Here is a 12,275-nt window from a genome sequence, read left to right on the forward strand (position 1 = left end):
CCATTTAATAACTCAGGTTAGTCTAGGAGGTTTCTGGTATTTGCAAACAAAAGAACCTTTCCTAATATCCAAAGGTAAATCCTCCAAATAGGAAAGGGTGACTCTTCCTCATTCCATCGCTTATTTTACAGGCCAGTTCTTCCAGACCCACCACCAGAGACTGGCTAGACCCACCTGCTTCTTAAAGGGACCAAGTCCCCTTTTGGGGGGCTTCTGATCATTTAAATCTCCTTCAACAACACAGAAGAGGTTTTCAAACATTACCCCGGGGATTCTTCGTTGCCCTCTCTCAATATTTTCCCAGAGACCTGAGGCTCCTTTGTGGGCTTCAGTCCCTTGATTGCCTCCCAGCCCCTAAGCTGTCTTGTGCATTAATTAGCTGGTGACTAAATGCTTCCTAATTGTCAACTGGCTCCCACCCACACTTGCATCAAGGAGTCATGGGCATCCTCCAGGGAAAGGTCTTTTGTGAGTCCAGTGGTTCACTTTTCCACAAATGTGGGCTGAACTTCTTCTGTGGTACCAGGTCACATTCGCAGCCCTGGGGACTCGGTGGTGAGCAAGACAGACTTGGTCCTTGCCTTCAGAGCTCACATCTAGTGGGAGCCAAATAGCAACACAGGGACTTCCCTGGTGGCGCAGTGGTTAAGAATCCGCCTGCCAATGCAGGGGACACGGGTTTGAGCCCCGGTCCAGGAAGATCCCACATGCTGCGGAGCAACTAAGCCCGTGTGCCACAACTATTGAGCCTGAGTTCTAGAGCCCATGAGCCACAACTACTGAGCCCATGTGCCACAAGTACTGAAGCCCGCGTGCCTAGAGCCCGAGCTCCGAAACAAGAGAAGCCACTGCAATGAGAAGCCCGTGCACTGCAATGAAAAGTAGCCCCCACTCGGGCTTCCCTGGTGGCACAGTGGTTAAGAATCCTCCTGCCAATGCAGGGGACACCGGTTCGAGCCCTGGTCCAGGAAGATCCCACATGCTGAGGAACAACTAAGCCCGTATGCCACAACTACTGAGCCTGCGCTCCAGAGCCCGAGAGCCACAACTCCTGAAGCCTGGGCACCTAGAGCCGTGCTCTGCAACAAGAGAAGCCACCGCAATGAGAAGCCCGCGCACTGCAACTTAGACCCAACACAGCCAAAAATAAATAAATAGAATTAAAAAAAAAAAAGAGTAGCCCCCACTTATGGCAACTAGAGAAAGCCCAAGCGCAGCAACGAAGACCCAACAATGAAGGCCTGATGCAGCCAAAAATAAATAAATAAATTTATTTTTTAAAAATAAAGAAAAACAAACAGCAACACATAAATTTCAGATAATAACTGCTATGATTTAACAAATAATAAAAATACAAAAGGATAATACAATACAGAGTAATGCCTGAAGCTTCAGATAGGTGCGCTGGGAAGGCCTTTCTAAGGAGGTGACATTTGAGTTGAGACCTGAATGGTACTCAGGAGCCAGCCAGAGTGATGATGAGGAGAAAGAGCTGTCCAAGCAGAAAGCACGGGCAAGATCAAAGGCTGGGTGGGAGGGACCAGCTTGGCCTGTCTGAGGAACACTCACTGCATCCTTTCAGCCCCCAGGGATTCGGGAGTCAACCAGCAGGTTGGAGCTGGTTGTAAGAATTGGAGCAAAACCTTTCCTCTCCTCTTTTGCAGAGGCTGGGGGTGAGGCTTACTCTACATGGCCCCACCTCCAATCATCTGATTGGTCAGATTTCAGGATCCTGATTGGCCTTTGGTGGTAACTAGGGCGCTCTTTCTTCAAGGTTCCAAACTCCACAGTCTTACTTAGGACTTAGGGCGGAACCCCTCGGAGGGTCCAGTTAGGGAGCACGCGGCTTCCCCTGGGGAATCCAGGCCCAGGACTCTGCAGAGAAACAACAATGCAGATTGCCATGTGAAATTTCTTGATTTTTAAACGTTAATGATAAGTTGGAAAAGCTTTTTAAAAGCTGTGCAGGCCAAACACGTGCCTATAGGCAGGACCCGGCCCCCGCACCCCCACCCCCACCCCCACCCCCCCACTGCCCGGGGCGGTGCTGTGGGGCGTGGCGAATACCTCGTGGTAGAGGTGATGGAGAGAAGGAGTCAGGAAGGACACTAACTACATCCTGGATTCTGAAATACCCTGCCCTGGAGGAGGAACTCGCTGCCACAGACACATACTGAGCACCTATTGGTGCAAGTCTCTGTGCTAGGTTGGGGGGTACAAAGCACATTGTGAGGCTGCACCCTCCTCCAGGGCAGGGGGTTGCCTAGCGCAGAAGATCTGGGTTCCGGTCCTGCCTTGGCCTCCTGTAATTACCATGAGTCCTTGGGTTAGTTCATCAGCTCTGGGATTCGGCACTTAGCCTTATGTTGATAGCAGGTTAACTAAATCAGGTGTGGGCAGATTATGAAAGGCCTTGAACGTCTAGGAAGGGAGTTTGGGCCGGATCTCATAAGGGGGTGGGAGCCACTGCAGGTTCTTGATCAGGAGAGTGATATTCCAAGTAAAATATTTTAGGAAAATGAATCAGGCCACCTGTGCAGAGAGGAGAGGGTCACATACAATCCAGGTGTGGTATAGTGAGACAGCACCTGGGTTTATGCAAATCAGATCTTACCACCCCTAGCTCAAAAGCTTTCGGTGGCTCCCTGCAGCCCTCACAGCAAACTCCTTCCTTCTTACAATGGTCCAAGTGCAGGACCATCGTCCTGGGTGTATGACCTGTGCAATTGCACAGGGCCCCACGCTTAGTTTAATGATTTACTGTCACCATCTTGAAATTCCTAAAGGGGTCTCATGTTTTTGCTTTGCATCAGGCCCCACAAATTATGTAGCCAGTCCTGCCCACAGGGACTGGCCCCTGCTCCCCTCTCCCTTCTCATTTGCACCCCGCTTCTCCCTAATCCTTCAAACTCCAGTTGCTTTAGTCTTCCATCAGTTCCTGGAGGTTGTTCCTTCCTGCCTCAGGGCATTTGCACAACCTGTTTCTTACCTGGAACACCACCCCTCATCCCAAGACCAACTCTTTCTTCAGCAAATTTCTTCTTATCCTCCAGACCTGAGCATAGTTACCTCCTGAGAGACAACTTCTCTGACCTCCCAGGATTATCTCTTCAAATACAAAAGTTTAAAAATAATTTAAAGTAGGCCCCCAGTACAAGCTCCCATAGTGCCACGTGGTTCTCACTTCAAAGAAATGACCGTAATCTGTAATGAAAATTTTATATGGCGCTCTGTTCGCTGAGTCTGTCTCCACCTCCAGACTGTGAGTGCCACGATGCTCAGGAACCTGTCTGCCTGGCTTCAAAGGGAGGCTCAGAGATGGGTTAAACGGGGTGAAAGGAGGGGAAGCCATATCTCACCCATCTTGGACCTTTCCTTCGGGTTGCGCAGAAATTTTCATAATGCCCAGACCACACACCCAGCAGGGTCTGCTCTGGCCCGGGCCCTGGCCTTTCCCCAGCTGGAGCCCATTAGCTTCAGACCCTCTTGCCCCGTTCCCAGTGATGGGACAATCCTAGGGGTGGGTTGGGAAGGGGATGCATTTTACAGAGCCAAGCTTTAGTCTAAAGGAAGCAATAATGAAATAATTTCAGACCTCTGACAGCAGAACAGCCATGGGTGTTTGGGGGCTTTGTGCTTGTAAAGGCTTGAGTAACTAATATCCAATTGGGGGAAATTTTCCTTCTCTTAACCAAGTAAATAAAACCATTCATACCACAAGAGGTAGGAGGAAGGGACAGAATTTGCACAAAACATAAAAATTTGTTGACCCTGGCAAGATGAGAAAGAGCATCATGCCTGCCCAGGTGGCTCACATTTATTAAGTAAGTGCCATGTACCAGGATCTGAGCTAAGCTCTTGACACACGTAAGCTCCTGAATGCTCACCCTAACCCTGTGAAGTTGGAACTATTCCCCTCCCCACTTTGTGGATGAGGAAACTGAAACGCAGAGAAACTGGGTAACTAGCCTAATGTCACACAGCAAGGAAACGACAAGAGTTGGGATTTGCACCCAGATCTGTCCAACTCCAGATCTGTTCTGAGCCCTTCACTACCACAAAACAGCTACTCATTTGGCTTGCTGTGTGGTTTTGGGCAAATTTGTCAACCTCTCTGAGCCCCATAATCTTTTTTTCTTTTGCTTGAACCCATGCCCCCTGCAGTAGAAGCACAGTCTTTTTTAAAATAAATTTATTTATTATATTTACTTATTTTTGGCTGCGTTGGGTCTTCGTTGCTGCGCACAGGCTTTCTCTAGTTGTGGCGAGCGGGGGCTACTCTTCTTTGCGGTGCGTGGCCTTCTCATTGCTGTGGCTTCTCTTGTTGCAGAGCACGGGCTCTAGGGCGCTCGGGCTTCAGTAGTTGCAGCACACAGGCTCAGTAGTTGTGGCTTGCAGATTCTAGAGCGCAGGCTCAGTAGTTGTGGCATATGAGCTTAGTTGCTCCACGTCATGTGGGATCTTCCGGGACCAGGGCTCGAACCCGTGTCCCCTGCATTGGCAGGCGGATTCTTAACCACTGTGCCACCAGTGGTTAAGAAGCCCGAAGCACGGAGTCTTAACCCCTGGACCGCCAGGGAAGTCCCAAGCCTCAGATTCTTCACCTATAAATTGCCCCTTATTTAAGCCACTCTGTGCTAGGTACTGCCTGACTCCTCACGGTGCCTGGTGAGGGAGGGAATGTGGCAGAGCCAATGATTTGTGTTCTTCAACCTGTTTCCTCTTCCTGGGCCCTACAGTTAGCAGAGTCATGTGACTACATTCTGGCCAGTGAAAATTACATGTCATCCCTGGGCCAAGGCAATTAAGAATGGGTGAGTCTCTTTTGATTTTTAGTCTCCCTTTCCACATGCAGAGGATTCAGGAATGGATTCCAGGGAGCGCCTCGGGGAGTCACTGCCTGGAAGAGAGCTGCCTTCCAAGGCAGATGGGTTAGGAGACCCCTGACCTATATCAGACTTTGCATGAGTGAGGAATAAAGTATCATTGGGTTAAGCCACTGAGATTTTTGTTTTGTTACAGCAGTTACCATTAATTGCACTGAATGAAAATGTATCAGTTATTAGTTTCCATAATAATGCTGCATAACAAATCACCCCAAAACTTAGTGCCTTAAAACAGCAACCAGGGACTTCTGTAGTGGTCCAGTGGTTAGGACTCCATGCTTCCACTGCAGGGGGCACAGGTTCGATCCCTGGTCGGGGAACTAAGATCTCGCATGCTGCGCAGCGCGGCCAAGAAAAACAAAACAAAAAACCCCACAAAAACCAGCAACCATTTAGTTAGCTCATGATTTCATGGATTGGCAATTTGGTCTGGGCTCAGCTAAAGGTTCTTTTAGTCTTAATTGGCTGATTAGCACAGCCTCAGCCAGGGCAGCTCATTCCTGTTCCAGTGGTCTCTCATCCCGGAGCAGGATAGCTCAGGCCTGTTCACATGACAGCTGGGAGGATTCCAAGAGAATGGGCGGAGGCTACAAGACTTCTTACAGTCCAGACTCGGAACAGGCAATGTCACCTCTGCTGTATTCTATTGGCCAAAATAGGTCATATGGCTGAGCCCAGGTTCAAGGAATGAGGAAATAGGCTCCATCTCCTGATGGGAGGAGTTCCAAAGTCACACTGCAAAGGGGCTTGCATACAGGGAAGCAAAGCACTGAAGTTATTTTGCAACCAAACTACTACAGGAGGTATTAGTGCCCCCATTTGAAACTTCCTTCCCAGGTTCAGGAAGATGAAGTGGCTAGTGAATGGAAGAATCAGGATTTAAGCAAAACCCGAAGCTCTCTTCATGCCCCAAGCTTCCCGTATGACTCCGAAGACCGGTCCTCTTTGCCCAGAAGGAACCTCCCCACCTCTGCTAGCTGAACCAGGAATCCAGCACCCTGGCCTCCCAGGGAAGGGGCCCCCAAATCTGGATCTCACTCTGGCCTTTGGAAGAACAGGGCATCTTTTCAGATATTTGAGTCTAGGAAACACCTTGAGCTTCAAGCCTTGAGAAGCTGTGACTGCAGTGACCTGGGGCTGGCAGAAAGGCCTTCCCCTCCTGGCCTTTACACATCGGATGGCCCTAGAGTCCTACTTCACTCTGTGACCCAGGCAGAGCCCACACCCTCTCTGTGCCTCAGTATAAGGATGCAAAGTATAAAGAGAAAAGTGCTCAGTCTCTGGAATCACAGCACTGGGCTCAAATCCTGACTCACCTGTCGTCGGTCCTGGGCAAGGCCCTTTCACTCTCTGAGCCTCACATTCTCTTCTATAAAACAGGTGTGAGAGAAGAGGAGTCCCCATCTTCGGGGCTGTTGTGAGAACTGAATGAGAGAATGCACAACATAAATGCATGATGTAAATGACCTACTACCCCCAAGGTGGACTTAATAGCTGGCAGGTGGTGTTAGCATCATGTCAACCAAACCCCCATTTTACAGAGGAGAAAACAGAAGCTCAGGCAGGTGATGTGACTTGCCAAGGCCACACAGCTAAGGAGCAGTGATGTCACCAGTGATGTACTCAGGTCTATCTGATTCCAGAAGCCAAGGTCTTACCCTCTCTAGAGTCCTAGGTTTGAGTTGCCTCTTGCAGCCATGTGACCTTGGGCAAGTCCCTTTTCTCTCTCGGTCTCATTTTTCTCATCATCTAAATAAATGATGATCTGCTTATGATGCCTTGTGCATTTTCCTCAAATGGGAAAATACATGGAAAGTGCTTAGCACAGTGCCTGGGACAGACTTGTGTGCTCAGCAATGAGAGGCTGCTATAACAGTCAGGGGCAAGTTGCTTAACTCTCTGTGCCTCGGTTTCTCTATCTGTCAGATAGAGCTAATGACAGATTTATCTCATTGGGTTGTTGTGAGGAATAAATGAGTTACTGTGGGCTAACCTCAGCACAATGCCTGGCACATGGATGCACTTCATAAGCACTTGCTATTATTTTAAAAGTTCAGAAACCTGTTCCAAGCTAGCATGAGATGATGGGGATCCCAGCCCCCCACTGGCTGAGGCTCCAGGCACTGCCTTTGCTACCATTCAGCTATTATTAGGCCCAGCGTCCTCATCTCAAATCCAGATGGGGAGCTAGAAGGGCGGGCAGGGCTGGGCCTGGCTGGCGGATGGCTGGGAACACTGCTGGGAGGCCGGTTTGGGTTTGGGCCCCACCCCGCCTGCCCTCCCTCGCCTGCAGTGGGTCCAGCCGCCACGTCTACACTTGGCTCTGAGGTCTGCACCAAACACTCCCTCCCACCGTGGCCGCCTCCTCTGGGAAGGTTCAGAGCATTTCGTGGCCTCAGCACTTTTCTGCCCGCCCCAGGGAGGCCAGGCCTGCGTAGAAACTACGAATTGGACACTGCATGCCTCTGGAGCCTGCAAAGGGGTCAACCACCCTCCTGTCTAAAGGTCTTCATACCTACAGTGAGGCCTACTGGGTCCACCAAGGGGAAAGGGTCCACACAGCTGGGTGCAAATCCCAGCCCTACCACCAATATGCAGTGTCAATGTGGACAAGTGACTTCCCCCTGAGCCTCAGTTTTTTTAATCTATAAAATGGGTATAATCTTAGCACCTACCTCACATGGCTATGGTGATGTATAAATGAACGAATGGCACATAGTAGGGACTCAGTATGTGCTAGTTATTGTTATTTCATGCTTGAGTGTGCCAGGCCCTGAGAGGGAAACAAGGATTTGGGGAGGCTGGGGATTTGGGGTGCCAAGTGGCTCCACCTCCAATTGCTGTGTGACCTGAAGCCTGTTCCTTGCCCTCTCTGGAACTCAGATTACCACGAGGTGGGCATCTAGGACTCTATGATGCCACAATTCAGCTGCTGTGCTCACAAGTAGTTAAGAAATATGACAAGGCCCCATGTGGGCAGAGATCCCAAATGGCAGGGTACCATGGTTAGGAGCAAGGGTTCTGGGGAATTCCCGGGCAGTCCAGTGGTTAGGACTCCACGCTTTCACTGCTGGAGCCCAGGTTCAATCCCTGGTAGGGGAACTAAGATCCCACAAGCCACGCCATGCAGCCAAAAAAAAAAAAAAAAATCAAGGGTTCTGGGTTCTAATCCTGTGTGAGGTGCTGGTGTGGCTTGGCCTTGCTGAGCCTGTCTCCTCTTCTGTATAATGATGGTTCTACCTCACGGCGTTCAAGCTGTGAGGTTCATGATAATAACAAAACTGCCACTCATGTGTTTTTATGGTTCCAAACCACTGGGCAGCAATTATACAGGGCCGCTACCATAAGCCTAGATTACGCCAGGCATCAGGGAACTCCCAGAAGTGATAAGAAGTCCAGGCCGGCCCATCCAGAACCCTCTCCTTTTTCCATGAGGCTGGTCTCCTGGGGTTCATCACAGCCCATTGGGCATCTCAGATCCCCTTCTCCTTCCCAGGGCTCACTTGCCTCCAAGTTTCCTACACTGAAGAGTCACTCCTTTCCCATCCTTCAGCACCTGGGGCCAGGCCCCCTTCTCCTCCAAGGCCGGAAGTTTATCTGACACTGTCGCTCAGAGAACACAGCAGCTGGATGACATCATGGAGGAGACAGCCTTGCCAAACTGGTTTGCCAAACAGATCCCCAGCCCCACTCCTGTGGCTGCTGACCTTGGGGGCCTCCAGTTCTGCCCACAAGGGAGAGGGTCACGGCCCTTGGATCCAGCCAACCCCAGCAAGAACCAGTTCTTCTCCTCCAGGGTCCCCATGCTCCAGCCTCGCCTACTTGACTTTTCCCCAGCAAAGTCCTCAGAGTCCTACCTGACTTCCTTTGCTCTCATGCTGTGCTCTCTCCAGGTTGCCTTTCCCCACCCCTTTCACATTCCAAACAGCAAGTGAGGGCTTTTTCTTCACAACTTTTAGAGTCCAGATACCATCTCTCCCCCTACCCTCACCAGGCTGTGAGACCCCAACAGCAGGCCCAACTCCAATCTAGCTCTAACCCCTCCACACCTTCCACTGCCCAGCAGGCTCTGGACCCCTCACAGGCTCAAGGTCTTGGCCTTGGCTGGCCTCACAGCCACTTGTGAGCACATCCCAAGGTGGGGTCTCCCTGAAAGTCTTGGAATTTTATGTTGTCTAGTCTGGTGGGGAAAGGGCTTAGAAAGCTCAGGCCACAACTCCCCCATCTTGCAGATGAGGAAACTGAGGCTCCAAGGGGAACAAAACTTTGCCTGGGCTGAAGCCGGGTCTAAGACCCATCACTCCTCTTGCCTCCTGACCACAGGACTGGACTTTCTCTGCAGGACCCCAGGGAGGGGGAGGGGAAGCCAGGGAGATTCAGGGATCTGGTACTGCCAGCTTGGTAAAAATATTTATTCTCAGACTGAGAGACTGGACCAAAATAACACCCTTGGCCCCTGAGCTGCTCCAGCCACTCCCCACTCTGCCAGTCCAGGGTTGGACCTGGAGAAATCTGGACCCTTTCTGGGAGGGCCTGAAGTGAGCCAGTCCAAGCTCCTCATTTTATAAATGGATAGACTGAGGCCCAGGCCACCCCAGTGCCCATAAGACATGTTCACCCTACTCACCTGTCACTCAGGGCCTTTCACAGATGAAAGGTCTTCCATCCCCATTTCCTGCTCCATCCACAGTCCATCTCTCCTCCTTTTCTCACTTACAAACCTCCTGGCCTTTATTCACACTGTCCCCCTGCCACTAATACCCTTTCATGTCTTTCTCCCTCTTCTCTGTGGGATGGATTTCTTTGCACCCTTCCTCAAGGATCAGTTTGCTCCTCCTCTAAGAAGTCTTCCAGGATTTCCTCCATCCTAGAGGCAGCAAGGTGGAAGAAAGGGGCTTTAGTATGGGGCAGAATTCCACTCAAGTTTGAATGCCATTACCAGCCAAGGTGCCTTCACTTCCCTGAGCTTCAGCTTCCACCTCTGTAGAATCCGGGTAATACTTATCTTGCACAGTGCTCAATTTGCAACGGGGCAAACCCCGTGTCAGACATGCAATTGGTGCTCAGTAAACACCAGGACCCTCCTCATGGGACGTTTACTCCTTCCTGTGCTGTGGCTGCAAACTTCTCCAGAACCGCACCCGGACTGCCCTTTGATATTTGTTTCACCACTATCTCATCCCACCCCTTTCAGATAGGAAGGGAAAGCAAGTAGGTGTGGAGGAGGACCCCAGCCCTGAGGGCTTGATGGAGGGGCAGGACCCATGCTTATCTTCAGTACTACCAGGAACTAGTGAGCACGTGTGTGACACAAAGTCCTCTCTCAGAAACTCACCTGGGCCATTCCTCCCTCCTGGGGGGTGGGGGCAGAGCTAGCACGAAGCAGGCCATTCACTGGAGCCAAGAGACGCCACTCAGGCGGCTTACGTATGTGCCGCCCCAGGGGGCTGTTCCAATGGGCGTGCGAGGTTTGAATAGGACCGAGTTGGCTTTGGAGGGCGCTGAACCTTGTTCTGGAGAATAAGATGACATCTAAGTTGGGAATTCCCTGGCGGTCCAGTGGTTAGGACTCTGAGCTCTTGCTGCCAAGTGCCCAGGTTTAATCCCTGGTCGGGGAACTAAGATCCCACAAGCCACGTGGCCAAAAATAAAAAATAAAAAAATAAAGTTTATTAAAAAGAAAATGACATCTAGGTTAACCAGAGAGGGCCTACATGGGGCCTGCTCAGGAGAAGGGGACCTCGAACTAAAGCCCCAAATTGGGCTCTGTTTGCTCCTCCTCCCATGTGACCTTAACAAGCCTCTTCCCTCTCAGAGCCGTGGTTTTCCCATGTGTAAAACGGGACCACCTCTCAGGGATGTGGGAATGCAGTAAGACGACACCTTTAAAAGAGTCTCAGAGTGGATACTGGCTCTCACTCTAGATGGGGGCAAGGTGTGGTAGTGGGTGGTCACAGAGGACCTGGACAGTGGGCCTGAGGGGCTCTGCTGGAGCAACAGGCTGAAATCACTTCCACACAACCCCGTATCACAGTGGTTAAAAGCACAGATTCTATACTCAGAAGGTGCTGGTAGGAACCACAGTTCCACTACCTATCAGCTGTTGTCCTCAACTGTAAAATGGGACAGTAATCCTGGGCTCAAATGGTCGTTATAGGGACTATATGCCTGGTACATGGCAAGTACAAAAAAATGAGTCTATATTATTATTGTTATTATTTGACAGACAGGATTCCAGACCCCACCTCCCAGGCTCCAACTCCCTTTGATGTCCATGGAGACCTGTGGGAGGCACCCTGACCTCTATCACAGGGGACAGAGTGGTTTTCTCCAGTGGGTCTGAGCTCTTGGGTCCCCTGGCTGATTCCTTATGTTGTCTTGGGCATGTTGGCTCTCTCTGGGTCTCAGTTTCCTCCATTTGTTGAATTCTGGACTTCGTGTTCCCTATTTAACTCCACAGCGCTGCAAGAGGCCGACGCTGAGGGGCTTGGAAGCGAGAAGCATGACAGATAAGGTCAATATCTGTGCAAAGGTGTGTCGGCTGGGGAAGGGGAGTTGTGTGATTGACCCTGCTCCATCTGAGGTGATCCCTGAGGTACTTCAACGTAGGGTTAAGGTGCTGCCAGCCACTTAGTCCCTGCTCTGAGGTGACCCGGCCCAGGTGTGCCGAAAGCAGCCTGGGGGCAGCGGCCAAGCCAGGGCACTGAAGCGAGGAGGGGGCGGAGTCGAGTGAGGGGACAGGGTCTCACGAACAAAGAGGAGGGCGGAGAGGGACAGTCCTGAAGGCTCCGCGAATAGTACGATCCCGGACCACTTACCGCGGCTTTGGGCGCCCTCCCTGACTTTGGCGCAAAGCTGCATCCTCCTGGTGACGCCCACCCGACCAGCGAAGGCCGCTTGAACAGTGGCCCCAAGACTGCAAACCCCTACAACCTAGGCCCGTGAGGGGCGGGGCCTCTGTTAGGGGCGTGGCCGTCAAATTGAATTTCCCCAATGGGGCACGGGGTGGGCGGGATCCTCCCCAGGATTGGTTGGCGCCGTGGCGCGGGGCGGGACCCGCGGGGCTGCTGGCGCGGCTGGACGGGCGGCGCTTGCAGAATCCCGGGGACGGTTGCTGAGCGGGCTTGGCATCCCGGTCGCGGCGCCTTCCGCCTGACCGCTCCTAGTCCATCTGTTGGATCCCGAACGACCTAAACTGAGCCCGTACCGGACGGGCGGGCCGGACTAAGAGGTGGGTGTGCGGACCTCCGGGCGACAGCAGGACCCCCGACGGGTCCGAGGGTGGAACCCGGATAGGTGGACTCCCAGGGTTCTGGGACTCCTGAACTTGGGAGCCCCCACCCATCCACAGGGGCTCTAACCCATGCGATAAAGTTCTGAGACCTGGGG

This window comes from Hyperoodon ampullatus (genome assembly GCF_949752795.1).
Source record: "Hyperoodon ampullatus genome assembly, chromosome: 13".
In the NCBI taxonomy this organism is placed as follows: Eukaryota; Metazoa; Chordata; class Mammalia; order Artiodactyla; family Ziphiidae; genus Hyperoodon; species Hyperoodon ampullatus.